Source organism: Perca flavescens, chromosome 1 (genome assembly GCF_004354835.1).
Source record: "Perca flavescens isolate YP-PL-M2 chromosome 1, PFLA_1.0, whole genome shotgun sequence".
Classification (NCBI taxonomy): Eukaryota; Metazoa; Chordata; class Actinopteri; order Perciformes; family Percidae; genus Perca; species Perca flavescens.
The window spans coordinates 30,859,181-30,870,108 of NC_041331.1; the positions used below are offsets into that span (position 1 = coordinate 30,859,181).

Below are 10,928 nucleotides of genomic sequence, written 5' to 3' on the forward strand. Positions count from 1 at the left end.
CAGTGTGTCATATATTTTATTATGTTTTAACAACTGTATACTACGATCCCTGTATGGATGTGATATTATTTCTATCTTTGTTGTCGGTCTGGCTCAGGTTTAACTCTTTGTGAAACATGAACAAACACAAACAATGAATGCCACAGAACTTTCTTTTATTATCCAGTTTGACAGTCAGTTATAACGGAAAAAGAACATAAATAAACTACTTTAACGTAGATTTTCTTTAGGGCTTTATTACGTGGTATCGGATCGGTGCATAAACTCCAGTACTTCCCGATACCGATACTGGTATCGGAACGTCTCTAATCCTGACTCTTTTGTATCTTACTACACGAACGTACCGATTGTCAGAAATGATGTATAGCCTTGTCACAAGGAATATATATATATATATATATATATATATATATATAAAAAAAAATCAATAAATAGCGTCTGTTTTGTAGTCAAGTGTCATTTTATGTCATATTTTTAAATCACCTATTGATAATCACTCCGACCGACAAAATCCTAAAGAAAACACTGTTTGTGTGTCTTATTAAACCTTTAGAACACGGGTCTTCAACATTTTTAAGCCAAGGACCCCTTTTCTGAGAGAGAGAGAGAGAGAGAGAGAGAGAGAGAGAGAGAGAGAGAGACGGAGCGGGGAGCCCCTACTACATATATTGTATAAAATTAAGTTGCATATTAAACTGGGCCTACAATAAAAGGCTAAACCAGGGGTCTTCAACGTTTTTTAAACCAAGGACCCCTTAACTGAAAGAGAGACAGAGTATGGACCCCCTACTACATAATTGTATGAAATTAATCCGGGCCTACAATAACGTGTAGAGAAGCCTAAAGCCTTTATACAGTACATATCGTATATGCATACAATACTAAGCTATTAAAAAAAATAACTGTTAGCAACCTTACCTATGGGCCAGTAAGCCTAAAATCTTTTTTTTTTTTTTTTTAAATCACAAATAGGCAGATTTACATTTGCTAATTATATGTTGGATTCATATTAGGCCAATTCGGTGGCCCGCTTGCAGTAACTCTGAGGACCCCCTTATGAAGCTCTCCGCTTTAGAACATTGGCCCTCATTTATGAAACGTGCGTACGACCTAAAACAGGGGTACGACGGGCGTATGCCGATTACTACGCAAAGCTCGGCATTTATCAATTTGGACGTGAGCGTAGGCTGCGATCAAATCTCACGTCTGGTCTGAACTCGTGTACGCAAGTTTTCGAGTCAGTGTGGACTTGCGGTGCAGCATATAATCAGTTTAACAGGAGAAGGAGAAGTCATCAGTTGATCACGTATCAGCAATGGCAGATCTGGCTCTTTTAGAAGACCTCTATGCGCCGGTCTGCAACATTGTTTTAGCCTGTGGGGTTCTGCACAACATCGCACAGGAAGACACGGTGCCATAAATGTAGCGATGGAGCCAGATGACCCGATGCCCAGAGAGCAGTGTCCAGAACAGCCACCAACTGAGGGCTATATGAAGGAGACAGGATATTATTCCTCACTTTTAAAAGGTAGCCTATAGTGTTATATTTGGCAATGATATTCAATACAGGAAACATGACGATGCACAACATTTTTATTTATTCTTCAGGTTTTTGTTTCTCTTTCAAGTGAATGATTTATTTCTGCCATTGACCAAGTTATTTTGGCTTGTTTTTCCAGCCCCTCTGCTGTCAGGAGACAGGGTCCAGCACGGGGGGGGGGCGGACACGCGCTCTCCCTCAGCTGTTGCCTCGTTCCGACGAATACGAGTAAAATAAAAGACACTGCATAAACGCCGCTACCATGTGTTTATTTAATTATAGGTACACCTACATGTAGGCCTAATAGATTGCAATAGAAGCCTGTATATTACTATTAGGACTATAGAAAATGTGTCAAGGATGTATAAATTAAGCTAAACTTCAGCTGGAGTCCGATTTACTACGGCAACACTGTTGACCGCATCAGTGATCTCTTTTCATCCCGCATTCTTTCTACAGCCTTTAATAACAGTTTTCAGGCTGCCAAATAGTACACACGTTAGTGCAAATGAACCAGAGACATCAGGGTTTCAATCTCCACCTCTGAAAAGTTCCGCTTCTCGCCATGTCGTAAATTGTAGGGGCGAGGCCTCAAAACCCAGAATATATTGGGGCGTGATATTTAAATGATGATCGTTTCCAGCCGCCGCATTTATCAATGTACGACCATTCTTACGCTCGGATTGGTGTGATACGAACTTTTCATGAATCCCACGTGAAGCCTGTCGTAAGATGATTTCTGTGCTCATATCTGCGCTGGTTTCTACGTTAGGTTGATAAATGAGGGCCATTGTGACTGAACCCTGCTTCGTGTCGCTTTGTTCTCTGAGCTCGTCACTGCTTTCAGAATCAACTCACAGGTAGAGATGTTCCGGTATCGGCTCCGATACGGCCTAAAACGTTGGTATCGGTATCGGGAAGTACTGGAGTTTATGCACCGATCCGATACCACGTAATAAAGCCCTAAAGAAAATCTACGTTAAAGTAGTTTATTTATGTTCTTTTTCGGTTATGACTGACTGTCAAACTGGATAATAAAAGAAAGTTCTGTGGCATTCATTGTTTGTTCATGTTTCACAAAGAGTTTAACCTGAGCCAGACAGACAACAAAGATAGAAATCATATCATATCCATACAGGGATCGTAGTATACAGTTGTTAAAACATAATATGACACACTGGTATCGGATCGGTACTCGGTATCGGCCGATACGCAAGTTCAAGAATCAGAATCGGTTTCGGGAAGCAAAAATTGGTATCAGGCCATCTCTAGTCACAGGGGTCAAGCCAGTAGATGATAGGATTCGGACCCCAAAACAATCCTGATCGGATTGTCTTTACCTCACCTCCAGCCTGTTAATCCCGGACAGATCAGACTTGGGAACATGGACATGATGAAGAATACAGTACCTACTTGCTCGTACACAGCGAGCTTGGTTGATAGCTAGTTTGAGACCAATTTGATTGCGAGAGACTTATTATATATACTATCTACAACGTTTTAACTGATTTTTGTATCGGCTTTGCTCTGGATTTAAAGAAAGTTTTATGTTATGAGAGAGGAAGTGTGATCAAAGCAGCAGAAGTAGATGGAGAGAGTTTGAGCCTTTACTTCATCAAAACACAACTATAAATTTGCATTTGTCACTAAGCTAATGATCAAAATGTCATGTACCTGAGCAGAAAAAGAAACCAGCATTTCCAAAATCATTATCCTGCATTAATGACTGGAATTTTTCCAGACAATGTTTATTATACTGGAGGGAAGACTAATCAAGATGGCCATCTCTTAATCTGGAGCGTTCAGCTTCTGTCTACTTACAGAGTCCACCATTTGATTGTAAGCCGAGGGGGAGAAGTGTGGACTGCCAATTTCCAAACGCCTTTGACCAGAAGGATGTGTGCTGCTAGTTATCTGTTGAGGGTCTCTCCTGCCCCCTGCTGGGTAAAAGCTAATTTTAACTTTAATTTTGTGGCACACCGGGGTTGAGATCACCCAAGCCATCAGAACAAACATCAGAAACCCTTCAGAAATCAAGGTTTAACTTTAACACATGCTAGAAAAAATGTTTTGTGCAAAGCCTTATTTCCACAATCCCTTCTTTTAAGAAGTGGTGACTGAGCGAAAAAAAAACATAGTGTGATAGTACAATACAGGGAGTGTGACAGGAAGGCAGATTCAGAGTGATGGTGCTCAGAGAAAGAGGCAAACATAAAAGACAAAGAGAAAACTGAGAACGAGAGCTCTAAATTACTGAATGCCATGCTGTTTAAACTCCCCTCTGTCCAGTTATTTGATCTAGCGAAATAATTTTCTCCAAGTCCAACTAAGCTCCTGACAAACCTTTTGATTCAAAGAATGAGTTCGATAAGGATTATAAACAGACTCTCTCTCTCTCTCTGCTATCCTCTCTCTTCCGCTCTCTCTTTCACTCTGCCTCCTGCTTTGTCTTCATTGCCACAGGCGATGACTGAATAATTCTGTTTGAGATTTGTAAAAGTGAGGGAGAGAAAGACATCTTGACGTGCTCATTGTGAAAACACTGATCGTTGAGAGGTGAGAAATATCTTGTCTGCCAGAGGTTGTGCCACAGATTCACAGCTGAGAGTTGAGACATTATTTTGGTCCAATTTGAATGACACAAAAGAGAGCAAACTGTGACATCTGTATTATGAGATTTGTACTGTTAAAAAAAACTAGAGTTGGACATCCAGTAATAGAACCACAATGTGTGTGTCAATATATTCAATAGTAGGGAAAAGCCATGCTATTTAGTAGGGGTGGGAATCACCAGAGGCCTCACGATACGATATCATCATGATACTTATGTCACGATACGATATTATTGTGATTTTAAACATATTGCGACATTCTGCGATATATCGCAATCTATTACTACCTCTTTTCCAACTTCAATTTTTTTCCCAATTTCAAATGATGTCCCCAAAAGGAAACTTTGTCAACATCTGTTTTATCTTAAAAAATATACATTTCTGTGTTTGTTCATCTCACTTCAACTTTATTGCTGCAAAATGGGATTGTCAAGCAGACAAACCGACCAACACATAGATAATAATAGATCGATACTTGGCGTCTGTGTATCGATACAGTATTGCCACGGAAAATATCACAATACTATGCTCTATCGATTTTTTTTTCCCCACCCCTACTATTTAGCCGGATTAAAAATATCTGCATAGTGAACATTAGCAACAAGCGAAAGTTAACTTTCCAAGGTTCTCTGTTAACAATAAACTTCAGCAAACTAAGAAGTAGTGTTGAGGAGAATGTATTTACCTACTGCTAATTGCTGTTACGGTTACACAAACATCAAAGTAGTAAAGCCGAAACTAACAACACAAAGTGAACCCAGGTTTTTAAGTGCTGGAACACCACATCACCCAACTGAGTTCTACCTTCTAAGACATTTTACTCCGGATTTCCACTGAATGCGTAACGTCTGCGGACCGGCTCCGCTGCGTGTCGGCTGCGTGCTCCGCCGTCCGTCAATACCCATCAGGTCTGGATTTGATGCGGCACGGCTGCGGCCATGACTGACAGCTGAAGTCACGAGGAGTTTGGTTCCATCCAGAGGAGTAGAGGGGAAACCACTCTCTGCTGTGTTTTCAAGGTGTAGTGCAGGGAAATATGATCTGCTGTGAGCACGGTGTATTTTATTTTGAAAATTAACCGGATGTTATATTTTAACATTGGAATGTTGTCATATTCGGAATAATAGTGGAATATTGGTGTGCATGTAAACGTACTCACTGGTGAGGTGTTCAGACACTGATTCTCTTTGAGCAGCGAGGTGCTGCTCTGTTGCAGATGCGCTGGGGCCACCTGGCAAGGGTCAAGAAAAAAACAAGAATTTCCTAAAGGGATCACTGTAAATGTAAGACGTTTTTATTCTTGTAGTATCATGTAGTATAAAGCAGTACTATTGGCCGTAGATGGGTCAAGGGATGTGGTAGATTATCAGGGCACATCCTCATTATTCCTCCTCTCGCCTCTGATCCCTTGCTCATCCATCACCCTGGGGAATGGAAGTTAGATCTTTCACATTTGCTTAATTCTCCCAACGTGCCTCCCAGTGCACCTTAAGGCAATTGCATGCGTTGTTGTTGCTTTAAAACATGCTCCTGTGGTCCTCTGTAACTCTGTAAGAAGACTGGCATGAAAATTGCGAGGGTAAGGGGCTTGATTCCCACTGGGGCTGACCATACTAAAAATGTGGGGTCTGGCATTACTCGAGAGGCACACAGCATGTGTAAATTACAGCATTGCAGCATGTCATCGTTTTGTTGAGTGTAGTGCAGCTTTTGGGATTTTTGTATCTGTACATATTTTTGTGAAACATTTTTGCTTTATTTTTTTTTTAAATCTAATACAGGCTCATCAGATCAGTAGGGCTGCCACCTCTTAGTCGACTAATCGGTCGTTTTGGTTTTAGTCGACTAAGATTTCTTTAGTCGTCATTTTTTATGCTTATTCATGCATAATTACTTATTTCCAAGAAACTTCTGACCACACTCATGGTAAACACAAGATTTAAAGTGGTGCTTTTGCAGGATTAATTGTGGAGAAACTCAGTTTTACAGATGGTTAATTAACTACATTTATATTGTGCTTTTCTAGTCTTAACCAGCTCTCAAAGTGCACAGCTCTGTCAATTAAATCAACTAATCGATTAGTCGACAAAATCCTGTAAGTGTTAGTCGACTAAGAATTTCTTTAGTCGAGGACAGCCCTACAGATCAGAGATCAGCATTGTTTGTGTTCCCGTCACTGTTATGCTGTTTATGTTAACTGGCAGTTGGCAATATCGACCAGATATAGAAAGTAAATGTTTTACAGCAGGACGTAGGACTGTAACCAAACCATCAACAAAATGTTAGAACCACAGCTGAGATACAAGGTTATGTTTTTTTCTGTCAGCAACTGTATCATAATCACCAGTGTTGCATCTCAAAACAGAAGGACTAAATGCTGCAATTATGGGGAACATCTGTTGGCTAAACCATTTGTGGTGCAATAGAGGCTTGAGACGCTGCCAGAACTGTAAAAATGTTGTCAAACACCTGCTGACTGATTTGTTAATGTAACTTACAGCGTTTTTCTTCACTGCTGATATCATCGCTATCATCATCATCATCATCATCAGGACACAAATGAGCTATTACTATGCATGTCTTTGTTAGTCACTTAAAAGACAGCGGTTTTCCACCCTGACTGGGCACAGTGGGCCTGTTGAGCTTTGCCAAAGTGGTGTGCACGGTACTGTAGCAAGAGCTATAATCTGTTAATGTAGAGTTTGGAGGTCCGTATCTTTGACTGCAGCCACAGTCAAACTCGCGCACACAATCGCCAAACACATTGCTCAGTCCACATCCCTTTCTCTTGTGATGTTAAAAGTCAAATATTAGGTTTAAAAATTGTAACAATTAAGCATACATTTCCTCTGTCTTACTTGTCCAAATGTGTAAGCTAAGCACGTAAACGGGGTTGTGTTGGATTGTGTGGTGAATGGATGGAAAAATGTAAGATCAGACTAGTACTAGGATTAACTAGCTCTACACTGTCATACAAGAAGAATGCTATTTCTTTAATGAATGTTTTCTACATGGAGCATCAACCTTTTGTCTGGCACATGCCGTTTCGGCTTCAGTGTTCACTGGTGAAATTTACTAAACGACCTTCTAACTGCTGCTGACAAAGGACTTCTCTCCACACTTGTTTTATTAGATCTTAGCGCTGCATTCGACACTATTGACCATACAGTCCTGTTACAGAGACTGGAATATTTAGTTGGCATAAAAGGAATCGCATCAAGATGGTTTAAGTCCTAATTTTCTGATCGATCTCAATTTGTTAATATCAACGATAAATCCTCCAAGTACGCTAAAGTTAGCCATGGCGTTCCACAAGGCTCAGTGCTTGGACAGCACCCCTTCTTATCTCTGCTTCTCTTCATAGTCATCAGATTCATCTATCATATAATTAATAATATATTGAGAGTAGAGGGAGGCAGGCCAGTACAGCCCAATCCGGCTGGGCAGAGTTCTTGCCCGACCAGGCTCCTCTCCTTAACCTGCCTCAGTTATGCTGTTATAATTCTAGACTGCCAGGGAAATTCCTTCCTTCCTATGACACACTGAGCTGCTCTCTCCTCTCTCTTTTCCTTCCTTCGTTTCCTTTAGTGTGCATCCTTGTCCCAGAAATGCTTGTTACTAACCTAGCTCTGGGGAGTTTACTCCCTGGAGTCCATTTGTTTCTTTTTCGCCCAGAATATTTTCCGTGGCACCAAGATCTGGGTCCTGGGTGCAGCTGTCGCTGTGGTCCTGCTACACCCTGCTACGCACTGCGATGCCCTGCTGTGTCCTGCTGCGTCGTGCCGCATCCTGTACAGTGTTTCCTTTAGGATTTTTTTTAGCAGTGGGGGCAGGTCCAAACCCCCCCCCCCCCCCTTTTCTGCCGAGTGACCGCAATATTCTCCGACATGCACTCTAACAATGCAGCCCTATTTCTGATACCGTGGGGGGCAGAAATGTTGCCGTGGGGGGCCGCCATGGTCAAATCAACATAGAGGAAACACTGCTGTAACGTCCTGCTGTGCCCTGCTATGACATGAACTACTACAGCTACCATTGTAGTCACTGTTCCATTATCTTTATTATGACTATTATTGCCACTGTTCATCACACCCCCAACGGGGCCCCGTCAGACACCGCCTACCAAGAGCCTGGGTCTGCCGAGGTTTCTTCCTAAAAGGGAGTTTTTCCTCGCCACTGTTGCAACAGCCACTGCCATACCTGCCAACCTTGAAAAACTTTTTTGAGTAGCAACTTACTGATTTATTGTCGAAGTTCTGGTTCATGAACACGGCGGCACGCACGTGGAATAAATGTGCCATTAAATGTCAAATCTGTATACATTTTAAACCCTAGAAAACAATTATGTTCAAGTAGGCTACTTGAATTAAATAAAACAATTTAAATTATCCGTCATATTTAATACAATTAATTGGATCATAATATAATCCAATAAAATAAAATATATTACACTGCATAATGAGCACTTTTACTTTTGGTACTTTAAGTATATTTTGATAATACTTTTGTACTATTGGGAAGATGTTGAATGCAGGACTTGTAACTGACAAGTAATTTGTAACTCTACAACACAGTTTTTTCTACTTTTACTGCAATACATAATCTGAGTTAGTCTTCCACCTCTGTCTGTAAATCACCAACAGTCGTACATGAATACCTGCAGCAGTGTTTAACACTGAAAACACAGCTCAGTTCAGCGTTTACTAGCAGCTCTGCTACAGTAGCAGATAACCTTTAACGTTACCTGCCGGTCACGTCGTCTCTCACAGTGAAGTCCTGCACGGATCAACAGACATTAGAGTCCGCCGGCTGCTCGATCTCTTTGTTACGCACACCGAGCAGATTGATGCGCTCATACAGAGCCGCTCGGTGTTTGGCTAGCTAATAAGCCGTTAGCCTGTTAGCTTGAGCTTTGAAGGCGCCGAGCGGCCAGCCAAAGTCCGACAGACACCGACACATTCCGCACATCCTCCGCTCAGTTTAACCGCTATCCCCCCGGTACCGGTCAGAGAGGCGTGTCTCGGCCCGGTGCGTCCAGCGACGGGCTCCGGTCAGTTTTTAATTAGCCTACATTAGTAACAGTTAATTTTGTTACGGTATGAACTTAATCCTAGGAAAGGCAAAACATATAAGACCTTTGTAACGAAATCCAAGACTTTATAAATGCAAGGCATTATTTATAATAATATAAATAAATAATATTTCTCCAAAGTTGACAGGTAGGCTACGTAAATTAATTCATTTCACAATTTCACCTATCTACATCAAATCAGTTTACCTTTGCAAGCACCGTCCTCCCTTGGGGAAACCAACTAAACGGGAATGAGAGAGGAATGAATAACACTTGCATTTGATGCTTTCGTTTTACTATCAGTTGCCGATATCCCATGGATGTATTAGCGATATCCCCGCTTGACATTAGAGGAAGGGACCCGACGGTGTGATTGGTCAAGCATTTCCAGCATGCTCGTGGCTGCTACCTGTTTTAGCCATAAGTTTTAGCTGCCTACTACCATCAAGTGTTAGACTGAGACGGCTACTGCACGTCAACGAGTGAACTCAAAGCAGTCACCTGATTTTCGCGTAGTTTAAAACTGACAAATCGTATCACCGTATTTTGATGTCAAAATGCGTATCTACTACGCAAAATGCGTACAGGTTGGCAGGTCTGCACTGCTAATGCATGCTCTTGGGGGAATTACTGGAATTGTTGGGGCTTTGTAAATTATAGAGTGTGGTCTAGACCTACTCTATCTGTAAAGTGTCTCGAGATAACTGTAGTTATGATTTGATAATATAAATAAAATTGAATTGAAATGAATTGAATTGTTTTCAAATTATGCATCTAGCCATCAAGTGCGTTAAGACACATTTTACATGGTTCTTTTTTTTAATTGAATCAACAGGAAACATTAAAAAGTCAACTAGGAACAGCTGTGGAGCACTTGAGGGGCTTAGTGAATGGTCAATTGCAATGGTTGACTGTATAAATTAGGGTTGTGCCAATGGACGATATCATCGTGATGGTTGACCGGCATCACGATGGAGAGCCACCATCGTGATGCCACGCCCCCCTACCCTGTCAGACAAACGCTAATCCTAGTGAACGGGAAATTGACAACTGCGTCGGTCTTAAACTAGCAACAAGCTACGTGCAACTTATTTGTAGTTATAGTCTCTCTCTCTCTCCCTGTCAGTATAGTAGCTCACTCTACCTGGACTAGTAACGTATCAGCATGCGGTAACCATGCTCTGCGCCTCGGCTTGGACACAGCTGTCTCGAGCGAGAGAGAAAAAAGCGTTAACGTGGAACGCTATCACACTTTCCTTTATCCCCTCATTGGACTAGCTGTGGATACTACTGTGTGCGTGCATCAATAAGTAAGTCTGATGACGATGTTATGTAGGATTTATGAATGTATGTTAGCAACAGTAGGCTAATTCACGAGGGTGCTATTTAATGTGTGAGCTAATACTGCGCATCTGTTCATGTGCAGAGTTATGTTTCTGTTTATTGAATAAGTTATTCAGTGCTAATATAACCAATAATGTAGTTTAAACTCAGTAATGGTATATTAGGTTATTACTGTCGCTCTGTTAAAGGCAAACGTTCCACTTTCCTGCCGTTAAGCAGAACACGGACATCTGATTGAGTCTAGACTTTACGGCACTGTAGTTAAGTGAAAGTAGGTCAAGTTGTTATTTACTGCCCCTACCAGCACCAGCATTTAATACTGTCTATTTACAGAGGGCATTTAAATGTAATTCAGATTGTT

General features: G+C 41.3%; 1 long non-coding RNA gene across 1 annotated transcript; it reads right to left on the reverse strand.

Annotated features, from left to right (window-relative positions):
• Positions 1–4,636: 4,636 nt before the first annotated feature.
• On the reverse strand, positions 4,637–9,653 carry LOC114557899 (uncharacterized). The gene is made up of 4 exons (XR_003692862.1): positions 9,431–9,653; positions 5,482–5,576; positions 5,312–5,383; positions 4,637–5,158 (listed from the first exon to the last, which is right to left on the reverse strand). It is a non-coding gene; the product is annotated as an uncharacterized LOC114557899 (long non-coding RNA).
• Between the last annotated feature and the right edge of the window lie 1,275 nt (positions 9,654–10,928).